This window comes from Canis lupus, chromosome 36 (assembly GCF_048164855.1).
Source record: "Canis lupus baileyi chromosome 36, mCanLup2.hap1, whole genome shotgun sequence".
Lineage (NCBI taxonomy): Eukaryota > Metazoa > Chordata > Mammalia > Carnivora > Canidae > Canis > Canis lupus.
Window position 1 is genome coordinate 20,359,834 of NC_132873.1, and position 18,553 is coordinate 20,378,386.

Consider the following 18,553-nt stretch of genomic DNA (forward strand, 5'->3'; position numbering starts at 1 on the left):
ATTCAGAAGTTTAAAATAGCAACTTCTTTAGAGTTAAAGAACTACAAGGGCACCACCAAAACTTTCCAGATTTTTCCTAACAGAAAGGGTGGCAATGTTCTGAACTTCCTAGTGCTGGGTGTTTCCTTATAACTAAGGAATATCTCTTTCTTGTTAATTGTGGTTTATTATTTCATTTTAATGAAATCCCCAAGTTTAATCAAGGTCCCTGCAAATATCTAACTAAGCGAAAAGAAAAGGAAGATTTTGTAAACAATACATATTATACAGCAGTATCCAATTTTACTGTTAAGGAAAGATATGAATTTATTCAGAATATTCACTACAAACCAAAAGTAGAGAAGAGGGGGAGGAAAAACCTCAAAGGGTATGATTATTTAGTCACTTGCTATTCATTATCATCAACTTAAGGCAGTGGTATTTGCTGTAATACAAAAGGGGGAAAGCAATACCTGCCCTGCCCACCTTCTGGGGTGATTGAATCAGAGATACTTCATCTGAAAGGGCTCATAACTACCAAATACTGCGCCAATCAATATAAGAGCTCGAGAGGATACTCTGAGAGGTACACTCACATATTACTGGTGGCAGCCGAAAAATGTAAGGCTCACTTGGAAAGCAAGTTGGCAATGTTTCAATAACATGAAAATACTCATACCTTTTGACCCAGTAAAATTCTCACTTCTAGCAATCAACTCTAAGGAAATGTCCAAATAAATGAAGAAACCATACACAGGTAGAAAGTCATGACACCATTAATCCGAAACAGCCAAGTATTCATTCTCTAAGTGCTTAATGAATGGTGACCATGGTCAGGCACTGGGGACACTCACTGGTGATCAGGGCAGACAAGGCCCTGACCACTTGCAGTTCACATTCTCACAGGAAGATTAGGGATGTCGTGATTAATTCAATTTTCTGGTTAACAGGATTTTGTTTCTTGCTTCTTCCACTTCCTATCAGTAAGTTCTTAAACAAGAACAAAAAAACTTTAATTCTGTTACATTATCTATTATTTCAGAAATACTCCGAAGAAACTGACACGATTTTATGAATTGTGAGTACAAAGGAGTAGTTCCACTGAGGTGGTTTAATCCCACAGATTTCTGCTTTAGATATGCCAGATGCTTAAGAGATCATTTTACCAGACATTTTGAGGTCAAGGCAGCAGCTGCACCTGGTAAAGGGTACAGTTTGGGGGCGGGGGGGGGGGGGGGGGGCGAGTAGATTTTCTCCTGCACGCTCTTTCACTAGATGTGAATATAAATCCTTTTTAAAGAAATCATACTTGAGGCCTGTATTTCTAAATATATTACATCAGTGTGGTCCTTTGCATTTGTATCTAACAAGCTAATTAGGGTATAAAGCTTTATAAATAATTTAAATTTGCTCCATTATAGAATAGTTCATCCAAAGACTTTAATATCAAAGGTTAACAATTTCTGTGAAAATCACAGGGCGCATTTATTTACAGAACTCGGGTTTTGAGTTAATTTAGGCATCCAGCAGAGGCTATTGTTATAGGAAACGCAAAAACAACAACAACCCCGATCTCTGCTAAGCCTTAAAATTACTGTAATTTTCAAAGGGACCTTGAGAACCCATAAAATCTCAAAAATTGCAGCGACGCACAACTCGCTATAAGATTCCCCAAACTTAGCAACATGACTCATGCTTTCAAAACAAAATCTTTCCTGAGCGCCTACTGTGCGCCACCCGGACCTGCGCTCGGCAGCCGCCGGGTCACAAAATCCTGACCAAGTTTTCAGGAAAAGGGTGTTTGGCACCACAAAGCCACGAGGGGAAAAACACGACGCTCACTTTAAATACCGGGAACAAAATGAAGCTTGAGCATTTAATTTTGTGAAGAGGCTCCTTCCTCGTCCTGCTTCGAGGGGGGATCGCGAAGGCGAACTCGCAGGAGGCGGCACAGAGCCGCGGCCACAGGGTGTCTCCCGCCGGGACGCTCCGCCAGGCTCGAGCGCGCGGAGCCCGAGGTGCGGGGTGAGGAGGGGGCGGCGAGGGGGCGGGGAGGGGGGGCGGCACCGGGGCCGCGGGCGCCCCGCGCACCTGGCAAGCGCCGCCCACCGCGAGCGCAGGTGCCGCCGCCGCCGCCCGACGGCCCGGGGCTCAGGGGCCGCTCGCCCCGCCAGCCGGACTCCAGACGCCGCCCCGCCCGCCCGCCCGCGGCCAGGGCGTGGGTTCGAGGCGGGGCGGCAAGTTCCAGCCTCGGGCTTCGCGAGGTGCGCGCGGACCGAGCCGCGCTCCCTCAGGCTCCCGACCCGGCCCGACGCCACCCCCCCTCCGCCCGGCCTCCCCTCTTTACCCTGGCGGCGACCACGACCGGCGACTCTCCTCAGGAGCCCAACGGAGCGGGGCCCCACGGCCCCGGGAGCCCGGCCCACCGAGGGGGCCCTGCGAGCGCGCGGGCCGCGGGGCGCAGCAAGGCAGCGCGACCCGGCCTCGGGCTGCGGGCCTGGAGCTCTGCCCCCGCCGCGGGCAGCCCGCCGGGACTGGACTCGCCCCAGGGTCGCGGCCCCGCCTCCCGCCGCGGGGCCCGGCGGCCTCGGGGGCGGGGCCTCGTCGCTGAGGGGGCGGGACAGGCGCGCGGCGACTCCGGAGGCGGAGGGGGCGGGCGCTCGGGAAGACCACACTTCCCGGCAGGTAGTGCGCCGACGCCGCGGAGGCTGCCGGGAGAGCGGGTCTCCTCCGCTCTCCTCCGATGTGTGGGGCTGCGGAGGCGCCGTCCCCGCTGCCAAAGCAGAGTCGCCGAGTGATGATGCTGTGAAGTCGCCCTCGGTCCCTGCCACGCCCGGGCGGTTGTGGCAGCGGCAGCCGCTTCGGCTGCAGCTCTCGGGCTGCCGCCGCTTTAGACCCTATTCCCTGAGGGAGCGCGGGCGGAGGACGGAGGACGGAGGACGTCGGGCCATTCCCGTGAGTAACCTTCCCGCGCGTGACTCCAACTTGCCCTTGCCAACTTCCCCGGAAAGCAGGGGAGCCTCCCCGCCCGGAGCTCCTCCCGGTGCCCGGAGGTCACGCGCGGACATCGGAGCCGAGGGCTGGGGATCGCAGGCCTGGGTCTTCGCCGGGCTCCGCCCCGCGAAGGCTTGGTTGGGAAGTGGTTGGTTCCCCAAGTGTGGGTGCGAAGTGATGGGCGCTGGGCTCTGGTCTCCGGGTTCATCCCAGCTGCGCCTGTGAGGATCTCATCCTCTGCCGGAGAGCATCCCCTGGAACCTCCTCCCTGAGTGATGCGCAGCTTTAGTGCCTAAGCCCCGGTCACCATCTGTGATGTGAGCGAACAGAGAGGATATTGCAGAGAGCTCTTTCTATGCTCCGTTGGGTTTTTCTTGCGATTGATTTTGAGCCAGACACCACATATCCTTCAAAAGAAACGGTTCACTTTAGTGTCAGGCGTGAATAATAGATGTTGGCAGATGTCCTCTTTAGTACCAGCGTAAAGATGATCTCCCAAACATTTAAAAGAGTTCTGGGTCATAGTAATAATGGTGAACTCAGTTCATTGCCCACCAACCTTATATTAAAACCTGCATTTTCTGAGCCAGAAAAAAAAAAAAAAAAACCAGAGCAGTAACTTTTCACTGGAAATTCATCAAGCTAGAATAGACCATAGGAATAAAATGACATGGACTCTTCTAGTTTTTTAAAAAATTATCTTTCAGCAAAAATTTGTCATGACCTTCACCTCTTTGCTGTAGAATTGAAAGTCTGAGTTACAGTGATCTCCAAATAGCATGTTAATAGCGTTGACGTGACACTTAAGGAATTGTGAAGGGCGTTTGGTGGTGGGAAAGGGCAGGGATGAAGACACTTTATCATCTCAGCAGTTTTTACAGCTTTCTATTTTTAAAGTTAATGTTCAACAATGTCTCAGACATTCAGCAATCACATGTACGAAAGAGAGTGGTTTGTTATTTTACAGATTTTTATTCATACGTTGAAGAAATCATAAGAAAGTACAGTATATGAGTACAAATATTAAAAGTACAAGTATTTGAGTACAGTTGACCCGTGGACAACACCGGGCTGACGAGCACCAACCCCCTGTAGAGTCAAAAATCCATATATAATTTTTGACTCCCTAGAAACTTAACCACTAATAGCCTTTTTGATCAGAAACCTTATTCATAGCATAAACAGTTGTTTAACATATTTTGTGTTATATGTATTACAATTCTGTATTCTTAGAGTAAACTAGAAAAAAGAAAATACATTTACTGTACTGTATCAGAAAACTCAGTGTCTAAGTGCACCCTTGCAGTTCAAACCCAAGTTCAAGTCAGCTGTACTTTCAGTCAGCTGGGCACACCAGTCATGAGCTCTGTGTACATTTGCTCACTTAATCGCTGCAATAACAGAGTGGGTATAATTCATTCTGACAGGTGTCCTTATAAAAAGAACTTTAGAAACAAAAAGAGACACCAAGGATGTGTGCACAGAGAAAAAAAATTATGTGAGAACACACTGAGAGGTTGGATATCTGCAAGCCTCAGAGAGAAACCAAGCTTGCCAATACTTTGATATTCAACTTCTAGCTTCCAGAACTGTGAGGAAATAAACTTGTCTCATTTAACCTACTCTGGTATTTTCTTTTTCTTTTCTTTTTTTTTTTTTTTTTTTACTCTGGTATTTTCTATGGCAGTCCTAACAAACTAATTCAGGGATGTTCTAGCAAAAGGAATGACATACAAAAAGCCGTTAAGGTGTGCCAGGTGATTAAGTTTCATGGTAAGAAGTGTTGAGAGTTGAAGTTGGAGATTAGGCTGGGGCCATATTAGGACAATTTTGTATGAAATGCCAAGGAGCTGAACTTTATCATAAAAGGGATAGAATGGAGATGGTTTGTAGCAGAGGAAAAACATTGGATATGCATTTTAGAAAGACTACTCTGACCTTTGTGGAGTATGGATTAAAGGAGATAAGACTGGAAGCATGATCAAAATTAGGTGGAAGCTGAACTAAATATTATCTCAGAGTATTGAAATGACAAACTAAAACATCTATTGTTAACATAAGGGAGATTTTAAAGGGCACAGCTAACCCTTAGGGCAAACATGGGAGCATTTAGGAAGAATTTGTATGCACCTCTTTGTACCTAGAAACTGGCTTTACTTTTGACATTTTGCTTTCCATAGATAAAGCTTTACTCAACTATCCCAGAATATTCAGTATTTTCCCACTAATAGGCACTTTTGTGGTGCTTACAGTGTTCTAAATCAAGTCTTCTGACAACCTCATGGACTATGTACTATTACTATCTCCATTTTATACTTAAAGATATCAAAGCACAGGGCAGCCCAGGTGGCTCAGTGGTTTAACCCCGTCTTCAGCCCAGGGCCTGATCCTGGAGACCCAGGAACGAGTCCCATGTCGGGCTCCCTGTGTGGAGCCTGCTTCTCCCTCTGCCTGTGTCTCTGCCTCTCTCTCTCTCTCTCTCATGAATAAATAAATAAAAATTAAAAAAGAAAAGATATCAAAACACAGAGGTTAAGTAACTTGCCCATGGTCAATAGCAAATGGCAGTGTTAGATTCAAATTCAAGTAGTCTGTCTTCAGACTATGCTCCTAGCCATTATACTGTATGTTACCATGTATTATTTATCAAGATCTTCAACTACCTAAGACAGGAAGAGGGAATAATACAAAAATAAATTATGTATGTTGTAGGGAGTATATAGTTTTATTAGAGGAGATAAGGAATAATTATATGATTAAAAATGTTTAGAAGAAAGTGGAGAGTATTGGAAAGTAATCTTACTTCAAGTTGAGGCTTTTGGGAAATCTGGCATTGGGAAAAAAATGGCATTTGAACTAAGATACGAAGAATGGCTAGACTTTGAATATGTTAGAAGGAGGGAGAGATATTAAAGGTAGAAGAAATCACAAGAACAAAGTTATATGATTGGGAATTTCCTAGTATGTCTAGGTAGCTAGTAAATGCAATCCTTTGTTTTGACTGGGCTGTATTATGTGGTTGGAGAATCCAGTTTGGACTTCATGGCGTCACCAAATGTCTGGGACTTATTAGGGAGTGAGGAGCAATGAAAATTGTGAGGTCTGAAGTCAAATGATTGAAGTATATGCCAGATGTAATTATCTTTTAGGAGAGGTTAAAGCTTATCTAGTCCCAACTCATAAGTTAACGAGTTAACACTGTCTTACAGATCCCTCTTACTGTTTCAACTCATTTATGCCTTTATTACAATAATCCAGGCACAATGCAGTAAAAATTTTAAATTATTACTGTCTCTAATCTTTCCATTCTTGAAATTTATCTTGTATTCTGACTCTAGATTTATTTCTGAAATAACATTTTTTAAAAAGATTTATTTTTAAGTAATCTCTACGCCTAATATGGGGCTCAAACTACAACCCTGAGATCACAAGTTGCATGCTCTACCAAGGGTTAGCCAAGCCCCTCAGATGTCACTTTCCATTTAGAAACTTGTTGCCTTGTGCAATCACGTTCAGACTTCTGAATCTGAACTTGTGAAATTCAAAGCTCCAAGTACTTTCCCCTAATCATTCCCACTTAAATTGTTCTGTACACTGCTGCCAAACTGGGTCTGCCTGCTGTTTGCTCTGGGGCTTTTTTTTTTCTTTGTCCTTTACCTACTGGATACTCCCCTTCTCACTATCTGGATCTTTCCATCCTTGAGGAACCCACTTAACATCATACTCCAATGTGAAACCAGATCACTAAAAAAAAAAAAAAAAAAAGAAAAGAAACCAGATCACTTTAGCTAGAAAGCAGTTTTCCCTTCACCTGACTGTATTTAGAACAATTCTGTTCTAATACTCATTAAATACTTATTATCTAGTGGTGTTATCTTCTTCTCTTAGATATCTTAGACCATTAGATCTTAGATTTAATCTAGAGCATGGAACTCAGAAGTTTCCCTAGTAGATCTTAGATTTCTTAAATTTTTAACCTCCCTTAGGGCAGAGGCTACTTTAAAAAAAAAAAAAATCTCTTTTCAGTCTTTCAGCTTAATTCAGGAGACATTTATTGAAAACTATCCAATAGGTGGCTAATTGACCAGTTGTTAGCATAGGTCATTTTATTGAGATTTCTTATGTAACTGGCTTCTTATTATGTAATGTTCCTAGCTTTACTAGTGGCTCACATAACCTTGGGGATATCCTGTTTAACCACCCTGTATTATGATTTATTTGTGCTAGAAAATGAGCATACAAAGTCTACTCGAGGTATAGAGGTGTAACTAATTCATGTTGTAAAGATCATTGGGGTCTTTGAAGTTTATCCATATATCTCTGTCAGTATTTGCCAAATTTCAAGTTCTTTCTCTTTAGAAAGCTTTCTGATAATAAAGAAGGAATAGCTCAAATAAAACAGAGTGTAATTTAAAAGTATTATGCTATTTTGTGTAACAATAAAGTTGACAGATGTGTTCATGGTGAAAGAATTCACCTACCAGTTCAGTTAATAGTTCATTTAACAACAAATATGTATTAAGTTGCTTAAGTTCCTGTCATATTCTCATTCTGATTGGAAAGGAAAAAGAAAAGGAGAAGGTAGCACTTCCCTCTTCCTTCCTGGAAGTAAGTTGTAATACGTGTTGTGAAGAAAACAACTTAGATGCTGAGTTAGAAAATAAAGATGGCAGGAGAGGCTACTTTAGATCAATTGGACTGGTAACTTATCTCTGAGGATAATTTTTCAGCTGAGACTGGAAGGGTGAGAAGTAGTTACCATATGAAGAACAAGAGGGAAGAATATTCCAAGTACAATAAACAGTGACAAAGATCCAGTGATAGGAGAGAATGTGATGAGGAAGTAAAGAAAAAGCCATAACACAAAGCTGTCTTTGTGGCTGAGTCTGAGTAAAGAGAGTGGTACAAGATGAAGGAAGAGAAGTAGTCAGGGGCAAGACTAGACCAGACGTGTGGATTTTATTCTAGGTATTTTTTTTTAAGGAGTTTAGTTTTTAAAACATTTTTCTTGTCTTACAGAGAAGAGAGAGAGCAACAAATTGAGCATGGAGGCCTGTTAAGAGGTTAGTTCGTAGACTAAGAGGTAATGATGGGTAGAAAATTAGGATGATAGAAGAGAGGATGAAGAGAAATGGGTAAATTTGAAATATTAGACCATACAGGATTTGGTAATGGATTGGATGTGGAAGGTGAGAGAAAGGAGGCATCTAATGTTCAGTGGATCAATTAAAGGGATTACAATCAGCCTATAAGAAATTTGAGTGGATATAAGGAAGAAGTCTGGTCTGAAGAGTCAGATTGGGAGTTATTAACAGTTAAGAGGTAGTTTAATCTATGGTGGTGGTTGGTTTGTACAAAGATAAGTGAAAAACAGCAGCAATAAAGAACACAGTCACAGTTGGAATTTTAGGAAACACCAACATTTAAGGATTAAGAGAAGGGAGCTGGGTGATCCAATGAAGGGATTTGAGAAAGTACATTCATTGTAAGATGTAAGCTCCAGGAGACCCATAGGAAAGTTGAAGTAGGGAGTAGTCAAGAGTATTGAACCAGAGGTACTTAAGATAACAACTAAGAAAGTAAAATTGGATTGATTAGCAGGGCCTATTGGTGACTAAAGGGAAGGCAGTTTCAGGAAAAATCAGATTGTAGTAGGGTTGAGCAAGGAATAAAAGATGAGGAAAAGGGAGGGTAAATACTCTGAAGAAGCTTCATTGAGGATAGAGTGGTACCCAGAGGGGAACCCAGGGGCTAGAGGGGAACCCAGAGTCTTGAAGAAGGAAGATTTTTACATTTTAATTTTATTTGCTTTTAATAAAATGGAAGATTTTGAACATGAGAATAGGCCAAGGAAGAGGGTGTGACTAGTGGATAGGGATAACTGGTGGAACAAAGTTTAAAGAAGGAAGGAGTAGAGACTTTTAAGTAACATATATTTCATTTTCTCACAGGGTGAGAAAATTATTTTCTCATTACTTGTCATATGGGAGACAATTTGAAAGGTATATGATGAAAAATAAGTTTCTCTCCCCCTTCTAACTTCCAGCCACCAGTTCCTCTAAGAGGGTTACTAATTTACACTCCCATTAATGAGTGTGCAAGGACATGATTGAGATTATGCTTGTACTTAATTCTCAGAGTTTGGAGAGAAAGCTAGGTATAGATTGTGTGGATTTATCGGTGGGAGGAATGAAAGTAAGAGAGCACAGATAGGGGTTCACAGATGAGTGTAAAGGATATGGTATGGAATGTCTCCAGAGAGTATATGTAAGCAGGTAATGGAGGGCATGCCTATGGTGTGAGGCCCATGGATGATGACTGAATTTACAGCAGCCCCACTCCCCATGGTTTTGTGACCATAGAAGAACTTAACTAGTTCTTTATATTTAAAATTCATGTCGGCTTAGAAGATGAACTTCTCAGAAATTCATCACTTAAGTAAATGCTTGTTCCGGATCCAAGTGCCAAAGCCCTGCTTTCTACTCTTAACTGCTTTCTGTCTTGGGCATGTTGTGTGGTGGTACTTTGGGGCCATTCAGGCCAGTGTTATAAATCAAAACAAAGGGAAACTTGTTAGTTAAGAAAGAGCATTCTCTGACGGAAGAAAGAAAGAGGAGGAGACTAGAAACCAACTAAAATGTCTCTGAGATGGTACTACTGTTCCTAAAGCACATAACTTAAAAATTTTTTCCGATCATTTTTATCTCTTTAGCTAGTACTAGGCTAAAAACCACTGCCTTTTCCTTTGTCTTATTCTTAGTCACATGTTCAGAAGACTACAAAGGAGATGTAGCAGTTGTGAGTTTTTTTTTTTTTTTTTTTTTTTTTTCAGTTGTGAGTTTTTTAAGAAACTATTTGATCATTTGATTAGTTTATTTTCTTTAATATTTTTTTCCGATTTTTTTTTTAAGATTTTATTTACTTATTCATTAGAGACAAAGAGAGAGGGGGCAGAGACAAAGGCAGAGGGAGAAGCAGGCTCCATTCAGGGAGTCTGCTGTGGGTCTGGATCCTGGGACTTCAGGATCATGACCTGAGCGGAAGGTAGATGCTTAACTGCTGAGCCACCCAGGCGTCCTTTTTTCCAAGGTTTTATTTAAATTCCAGTTAGGTAACATATAATGTAGTATTTTCCAAGGTTTTATTTAAATTCCAGTTAGGTAACATATAGTGTAGTATTGGTTTCAGGAGTAGAATTTAGTGATTCATCACTGACATATATAACACCCAGTCCTCATCCCAGTAAGTGCCCTCCTTAATGCTCATCACTCATTTAGCCCATCCCCCTACCCACCTCCCTCCAACAACCTTCAGTTCTCTATAGTTCAGAGTCGTTTATGGTTTGCCTCTCTCTCTCTGTTTTTATTTTTCCTTCCCCTTCCCCTATGTTAATCTGTTTTGTTTCTTAAATTGATGTGGAGCTTATTTTAAATGCATCCATAAACAGCTGCAGATGCTGCTAGTAAAAAACATTATAAAACTAAGCAAAAGCCAAAGATTGTGTCATAGCTCTCCTATGACACTGACAGCTAGTTCTTTTTACTTTTTACCAAAAAAGTGGGTACTGTTATTGCTATAAAAATGATAAAGCGCCCTAGGACACCTGGGTGGTTCAGTCAGTGTCTGCCTTTGGCTCAGATCATGATCCCAGGGTCCTGGGATTGAGTTCCACTTAAGGCTCCCTGCTCAGCAGGGAGTCTGCTTCTCCCTCTACCCCTCCCCCCTGCTCGTGCTCTCTCTCTCTTTCTCTCAAATAAATAAATAAAATCTTTAAAAAATGATAAGGTACCATTTGACAGCAAACTCATAGTTTTTCATAAATCAAATACAGTGTTTTCTTTCAAATGTTCAATCTTTGCTTAATTTTTCAAGGCAATTCATTTAATTGATATTGGACCGAAATGTATTAGTAATCAGTTTTTTGCTCATTAAATTACTTCTGTAATTCAGTGTATTGACATTTTTAATCTTTAAGCTCATCGTCTTTAATCTTTAAGCTCATAGTTAGGCATGTATTTCGAGCCTGCTATGTAACTGTTGCTTTTAGGTTTGGGGCATCCAAAAATAAAATAACTTCATTCAAAGAGCTCACAGTATTGTAGCAAGGAAGAAAGTGAGCTTGGGTAACATCCAAGATGAAGAGTCAGTAAATACTGATTAAGGAGTAAGAACATAATGAAAATTTTTAAGATTTCCTAAACTGAGCACCTGAGTGGCTCAGTTGGTTAAGTGACTGCATTCTGCTCAAATCATGATCCCAGGGTTATGGGACTGAGCCCCACATTGGGCTTCCTGCTTGGCAGAGAGCCTGCTTCTCCCTCTTCCTCTGCTGCTCCCCCTGCTTGTGCACTCTCTCTTTGTCAAATAAATAAATAAAATCTTAAAAAAAAAAAAAAAAAAAAGATTTCCCAAACCATTTTTTCCATGTTTGTAGTCTACTATGTATTTCTCTTTAGTGATTAACATTAAAATTCTCACAAAAGAGAGAAGAACCTATCCTTTTTTGGAAGACAATAAAGAAGGGACAGAGTGTATTCATAGCCAGCCTACAGAAATGAAAAAAGAATACCAGGTGAGAAAAGGACTTGACAAGATTGCTAAAGGGAGAGAAGCAAGCCAACTAAATCCCTAGTGCTGGAGGGATGAAAGAAAGAAAGTTACTTGAGGAAACAGCCAAGAGCAGAAAAACAGGTCCTAGGGTTCAATCTCATGCAGACACCTTCTGGGTTCTCTGATAACCTGGTTTATCTGGTTTCTCAGCCAACAGCAGGGTAGAAAGCAGAGAGGCACACTGCAACAGCAAAGTGTAATGCTTGATAGTGCAGCGGTGAGGAGGAGAACAAAATAAGAAGTAGACTTAAAATCTCCAAAAAGTTAGCATTTCACACCATTTATTGTAGGAAAAAGAGCTCTTTAAAAATATAATCCAGAGGTTATAGCTATAGTCACTATATATTATGATGCAGTGATTGCTAGTCATAGTAATGACCCTGAGTCATCCACTTCTTTTCGGTCTGTTCTAAGGACTTTTCTCCACCCGCCCACCCCCCTTATACAAGTTGGACTTTTCTCATTCCATGTTTTAACTTTAGAGGGAAAATATCTTAATACCTTAATATCTTAGGAAACTTGGGGGAAGTTGCTATTTAAATTTTTGTGATTGTTGCCAGTGTTGTCAAGCCCATCTCTAGGGAATGTTTGCAACTTCCTTGTAACTGGTGGGGTTAATTGATATAGCTCTGCCTGTAACTGACATCTTAAGAAGCCTGTATAGATTTTTATAGATTGGGTTAAGAAAGCTCACAATTTTCAAATGCTCTGACAGTCTTAGGTTTCTAATGTAGTTTCATTTTTCTCCCTAGTACAGATTCCAAGGATGTAACTTAACTAGAGGTTGATTCATTCAATAAATATTGAATGCCCAGCATTTGCAAGATACTAAGATACAGGTAGACTTATTTATTGGATAAGGATTTATTTTGGTCGATATTCCACTAATTTTAGCAGCTCTGAACACATAACAGAATTATTCCCAGTTTATAGCAATACATCTGCATTCTTTTCTTGATACTGTAGAATAACCCTTTTAAAGACAAAATCAAACTGAGATTTGGAATTCTTATGACATGATGTACATAAGAACACAGATCATTCTGCTTCGTTGTAAATACAGCCAGTTTTAGGATCAGATGACTTATTTCTAAAAGCAAATATACCACTTTAAAAAACGGGGACTAAAAAAATTTGGAGCCTTATTTTGTTGTTTTTCTTTATTTATTAATCAATATGTGTTTTTTGCAAACTGGAGTGGAGAGAGAGAATTTCTCAAACTACACACTCATTATCCCTTACACTCCTGGTCCCTTGCTAGTAGAGCTCAAGGGTTGGAAGTCCCAGCTTTGAAAAAACATAGTCTTGGGTTTGATTCAGGGTCTTCTAGCTTGGGCAAGTTAATTAACCTCTCAGCTTCAGTTTTCTTATCTATAAAATGATGACAATAATAATATTCACATCTTTGAGTTGTTGTGAGGATTAAAAGGGATCATGTGCACAAAGCATTTATTCCAATGCCTAGCACATAGTGCTCTGTCAGTGTTAGCTATTATTATTAGAAAAGACTGAATTTTGAACAGAATTGAGAATTTATTTATCATGCATTTTTCATTTGAAACACAGAAGGCTTGTGTCTTTATTATCAATTGTTTAACATTATAAACTGATCTTATAGAAAACTTCTGTAGTGCTAGTTTCACTTGTTATATTCTACAGTAAATTCATGAATTTAACAAAGAAGTTTTGGGTTGTTTTCATTGTCAAAAGAAGATAGTTCCTGCTCAGGAAAAGTCTCATAGGGCAGTGAGGTCTCCTATTCAGTTGTTTATGTCTAGAAATGGAAGGTTTTCCCAGTGTACTCTGAGTTGATAGGTCTGGAGGAAAACACACACTAAGCAAACTCACTAAAAAATCGATATGCTAGGATATCTGTTCTTTTTTTTTTTTTTTAATTTTTTATTTATTTATGATAGTCACAGAGAGAGAGAGAGAGAGAGAGGCAGAGACACAGGCAGAGGGAGAAGCAGGCTCCATGCACCAGGAGCCCGACGTGGGATTCGATCCCGGGTCTCCAGGACCGGGCCCTGGGCCAAAGGCAGGCGCCAAACCGCTGCGCCACCCAGGGATCCCATATCCGTTCTTAATATACAACAGAACAATCAAGTGGACTGTATGTTTTGGTTTACATAATTACTATAATTTTCGTTTATAGAAAAGTCTGCGAGAGAAATCAAGTTAACAAAAGTTATGTTAGTGTGTGTACATTTAGACATGGAGGACATCTGAACCACAAGATACAGTATATGCTAAGGGCATAGGGAGGGTGGCCTGAGTAGCAGTAGGCATTCCAAGAGCCTCACTAGCTCAGAGTAGAAGAGGGCTGAGTCTAGATGACTAGTTGGCAGCTCTTGCAGTAGCTAGAGAGAAAGAAGGGCTTGAACTAAGACCATAGTAACAGGCTTAGATAATACATTGACAGGAACAGGTGACTACATGGAAAGCAGAAATTGAGAAAAAAGATGACTCTTAGATTTCTGGCTCTGCTGATCAGGTGACTTGATAATATTAACTAATTAGTAGAGCAGGAAAAAACATTTCATGGGAGAAGGATATAATTTCAATTTGGAAAGTGATGAATTTATGGTATTGGTTTTATATAAATATATATATTGATATATTTATGGTATTGACATAACTGATATTGAGAGTTCCAGTTTAAAGTCATATGCCAATTTGGACTTAAAGTAGAGATTTGGGAAGTAATTATAATATAATTGGAAATTAAGGCTTTTAAAGTAGATGAGATTCCTTAGGAGAGAAAGGAGAAGGCCCATTATAAAATCTGAAGAATGGGCTACTAGCTCTTAATGAGGCAAGTGGAGAAGGAGGGTTCCTAAATGCTCTCCACTGCCTACCTATGTGCCCTTCAAGCTCAGAATCTGTCTCCCGAGTGAAAGATAATAGCTGTAGCTCAAAAAATTGATATTTTCTTACATGGTTCCTGAATTTCATTGGCATACCAGAACCACCCATTACATGTCAATTCTCCCTCAAAGGACAACCTTATCTTGAAGTCCTGGAGTTAATTGTGACAACTGGTTTGGAAAACAATGACTAGTTTGTATGTATGTATGTATGTATGTATGTATTTATTTATCAATGACTAGTATTTAAACCTCAATGTAATTTGAACATATTTTTGCTTGGTAGAATTACATTACTAAAATGGTTACATGTCTTAGATATGCAGAATTTTAGAAATCATTCTAGAAATATATATGTTTATAAATATGTTTATAATATTCTGTCCTGACCACTCACCCCCATTTTAAGTTACACCCTGTTCCTGGTCATAGAAGATTGCATGTTCTGGTGCCACTGATTACTTTGTTGATCTGAAGAGCTGTAGTGCTTACAGTTTTTCTTTTGGCATCTTTTGGAAACTTCTTCTTTGGAAAGCTTTTATATATTTTGAGTTTAAAATAATTGAAGGATTTAGGATCATTTTTAAAGCCACCAAAAGTAAGTTTTCATTTGGTTATTAGAGGGGACAAAGAGAAATAAAGACACATGTTTTCTACTTTTATTTAATTATTTCTGTTTTTAAAATTTGTATTTACCCTACTGCTGTGTTAAAGTGGAGTTTCAAGGGGTCTTCTAAGCTATGGTATTTGAAGAGCAGATTATACAATAATACTCTTAGGTCTGCCAGCATGATTATATCTGTTCAGTTTATTTTTTAATTTTCTGTGAACTATTTGCAGGTTTTTAGATGATTATGTCTCTTGATTTAATCTACTACCTAAGTTTTGCCAGTCAGTATTGAAAGAAAATACTTTCTGATTTGTTGGGGAAAAGTGTATTTGGTTCTAGCAATATAGTACATATTCTTTTGTGGAATCTCTTATATAAAATGTCTCTGCTCGAGATATTTCCCCCCATATTTGGTTACAAGAACAAGAAATCCCAAATCTGTGATGCCATTTACTCTGCATTACCCATTTTTGAAGACCTATAATTGTTTTTTCCTTTCTTTTAATCAAAAGGACATAAAGATTTCTGTTTTTAAAAAAGATTCTAAAATATAATAGCAATTATGATTTTATTAATATTCCAGAATATAAGTTCTTGACACCATCTGCTCTTGTGAACAAGTATTTCAATGTGTCTATAACCCAAATGTCAACTAGTTGTCCAGACAGATCCTTTAAAAGCTAAAAATGGTTGGTTTGAACCTTCAGTTTCATGTTAGGGGGAAACCAAAACCCTCTGTAAGATTTCTGTAAATTCCTGGTGTTCTTGTGGCCTCTGAGCTACTGCCATCTGGATAGGATTCCTTTCCCTTGCCTTCTCTCTCCCCATCCAGAGAAAGAGAAAACAGTTATTTCCCTAGTCTAATGCAGAGCATCTTAGCCTTCCCTTCGATGCTGCAAGGCCTCACCTTCCACAAGTGGCTTTTCTGTGTATTTTCTCAAACAAAAAGCATTTCTTTCCTAAGAGCAGCTCTGTTATCATATGTTGAGATGATGAAATGTGTACCTATTTTCCCCATTTATCACTTTCAAATATTTAAATAATTCATACTAAACTCAGTTTCACTCCTTAGAAATTCTAAGAAAACCCTATCTTGTAAAAGCTTTTGCAATATTAGAATTGAATAAACTATATAGTATTGTGTAGCTTTTTTTGCCAGATCATACAAAGAAAAGAGTGCTCTCTTAAAAGGATACAAGATTTCAAGTAGAGTTTAAGTGTAGAGTTTAAGTGTCAAGTTGCTCTTTCTCTTAGAGAAATAAAATCAACATTATTTTGTGAATGTGAGACTCGTCTACCCATTTTGAGGTTTGTGTTTATTTAGTATCTTTGTACTATTTTCTATCCTCTTTTTTTTTTTTAACATTTATTTATTTATGAGAGAGAGGGACGCAGACTCCATGCTGGGAGCCGGACGTGGGACTCGATCCCAGGATTCCGGGATCGCGCGCCCTGGGCCAAAGGCAGGCGCCAAACCGCTGAGCCTCCCAGCGATCCCCTCTATCCTCTTTTCTTTGACTAAACTATCATTTGATATCACTAAATTATTTTTGACTGCCAGAAAATAATTTACTTTGTTTTTCATATTTCTAAGCCAATCCCAATTTTTTATAGAAAGGAGTTTGAAAAAAATGAGTGATGGAAAGAGGCATAAAATTTGAGAGGTGTAATTAGTAGGCAATTCTATTTTGTTAGATGCCATAGTTGGTACTCCAGCACTTTGGATGTATGAATTTTCCAGATGGGTGAAATTTAATTACTTAAGCATCAAAAATATTGTCTTTTAATATTTTCTTTTAAATCTTCTTTTCATAACTTCTCAAAGAGTAGTTATGGAAGCATGATTTAACATTTTCCTTGTAATTGGGTTCATATTTTGATAACTGTCATTGTACTTAGATGAGGATTTAAATGTAAAATATGAAACAAAATGGCTTCTGATAATGACTGGATCTTGCATTGTTGAAAAAGCCCCTAATATTTTTTTGCTTTTGGATTATTTCCCTAACTTTATAAAAGGTAAAATATGGAATGTACAACCACAGTTGTGTAATGTGGCTGCTCTTCCATAAAATGGATCATTGATTCACAAATGGTCCCTTATCTAGGAAGCCTTCTTCGGTGTTGCTGTGGTAGCTTTAGTTCTTAATGATTTTAAAACTCTGATGAATGACAGATACTTATTAGCTGTCACACATTCCCTTGCTATTCATTATTTGTTGAGGAAAGTACAGAGAAACTGTATCCCTTCCCACTTACGTAGTCTGGGCTGGATTACTTTCAAAGAATATAAATTCATTATCTTTTGCAAACAAGACATCAGGCTAAACTTTTCTTTAGACCTTTAATATTTGTCTTGAAATGAAATACCAAGCATAAGCAACATCCAAAATTATATCAAATGTATAAGAAAACCCTGTTCTTGTATGGTAGGTTTACTTCCTTATAAATCTCTTTAAATGCAAACTCAACTGCTTAAAATGTATAATTTAGGAGCCTTTTGGCTAGGGGCAGAGTATGCTCCAGAGCAGATTTAGCTCCAGTGATCACCATCAGATGGTTATTTTCAATTCAGCCATTATTGTTATTTGTAGCATGTATGTTTTATATATATAGTTTTGAGGTGTTTTATAAATATTACAAACCCCATTTTGTCCCTAAAAGCAGTGCTAGTGATAGATTGATGGACACAAAAGTAGAAATAGTGTAAAAAATTAAAAATGAGAAAATTACACATGTTAGATATATGATTAGACCATAAGAATGATTATGAAGCATAATTCCATGAAAAAAGATATACCTGTGCAGTTTACAGCCAAAGGTGAAGAAATGTGAATGAAACGCTTTTGGCAGAGGACCATTGTTGAAGTGGGATGCCTATATAGACAAAGATTCAGTTAGGAGTTAGTTAGGAGTTAGGAGTTCAAGAGTTGAAAGGCTAAGCATGGTGAATGCAAGTGCTATTGTGGAAAATTATCAAAAACTGCAGATGGCACCATGGGTTCACCATTTTTCTTAATCTTCAGGTGAAGCTCTGGTGTGGATGCCTTAGCTGCCAGAGGTTCACTCCCTTCTCCTGTTAGTAGAGATTGTGGCAGGGAGGGGTTGTCTGCCTCAGCGAATGTTCATTATAAACATAACAGGGCAGTTTTTAAAAATACTTAAAATATATCAGTTAGGAGGCAATGTGGAACCCATACGCCTAAATCTCACTCATGGTTTTGGACTTTTAAACGAATGGATTCAACAGCCTTTTGGAATCCAACTTGTTTGTAAGTAGAGCTGCCCCTGTGTATTTCATATTCTGAAAACCCTACCAATCTTTTTTTTTTTTTTTTTTTTTATTAAGATGTATTTATTTGAGAGAGAGCAAGAGAGAGCAGGGAGGAGGACAGGGAGAGAGAATTTCAAGAGGCTGCTGTGCTGATCACAGAGGCCAGCATGGAGCTGAACTCATGACCCTGACCTGAATGGAAACCAAAAGTTGGACGCT

The 18,553-nt window shown here is 39.5% G+C and overlaps 2 protein-coding genes across 4 annotated transcripts in view; one reads left to right on the forward strand and one right to left on the reverse strand.

Annotated features, from left to right (window-relative positions):
* STRADB (STE20 related adaptor beta) overlaps window positions 1-2,492 on the reverse strand; it is a 36,013-nt gene extending 33,521 nt beyond the window's left edge. Inside the window, exon 1 of one of the 2 annotated variants that reach the window (XM_072813313.1) lies at window positions 2,327-2,492. The gene's annotated coding sequence lies outside the window, so the exon portion shown is untranslated. Of the gene's footprint in view, window positions 1-1,821; window positions 1,847-2,326 lie in introns of those variants that run through there. The other variant, XM_072813314.1, reaches the window with a different exon arrangement.
* A 165-nt stretch (window positions 2,493-2,657) lies between these two features.
* TRAK2 (trafficking kinesin protein 2) overlaps window positions 2,658-18,553 on the forward strand; it is a 63,486-nt gene continuing 47,590 nt past the window's right edge. Inside the window, exons 1-2 of one of the 2 annotated variants that reach the window (XM_072813312.1) lie at window positions 2,671-2,934; window positions 7,993-8,036. The gene's annotated coding sequence lies outside the window, so the exon portion shown is untranslated. Of the gene's footprint in view, window positions 2,935-7,992; window positions 8,037-18,553 lie in introns of both variants that reach the window. The other variant, XM_072813311.1, reaches the window with a different exon arrangement.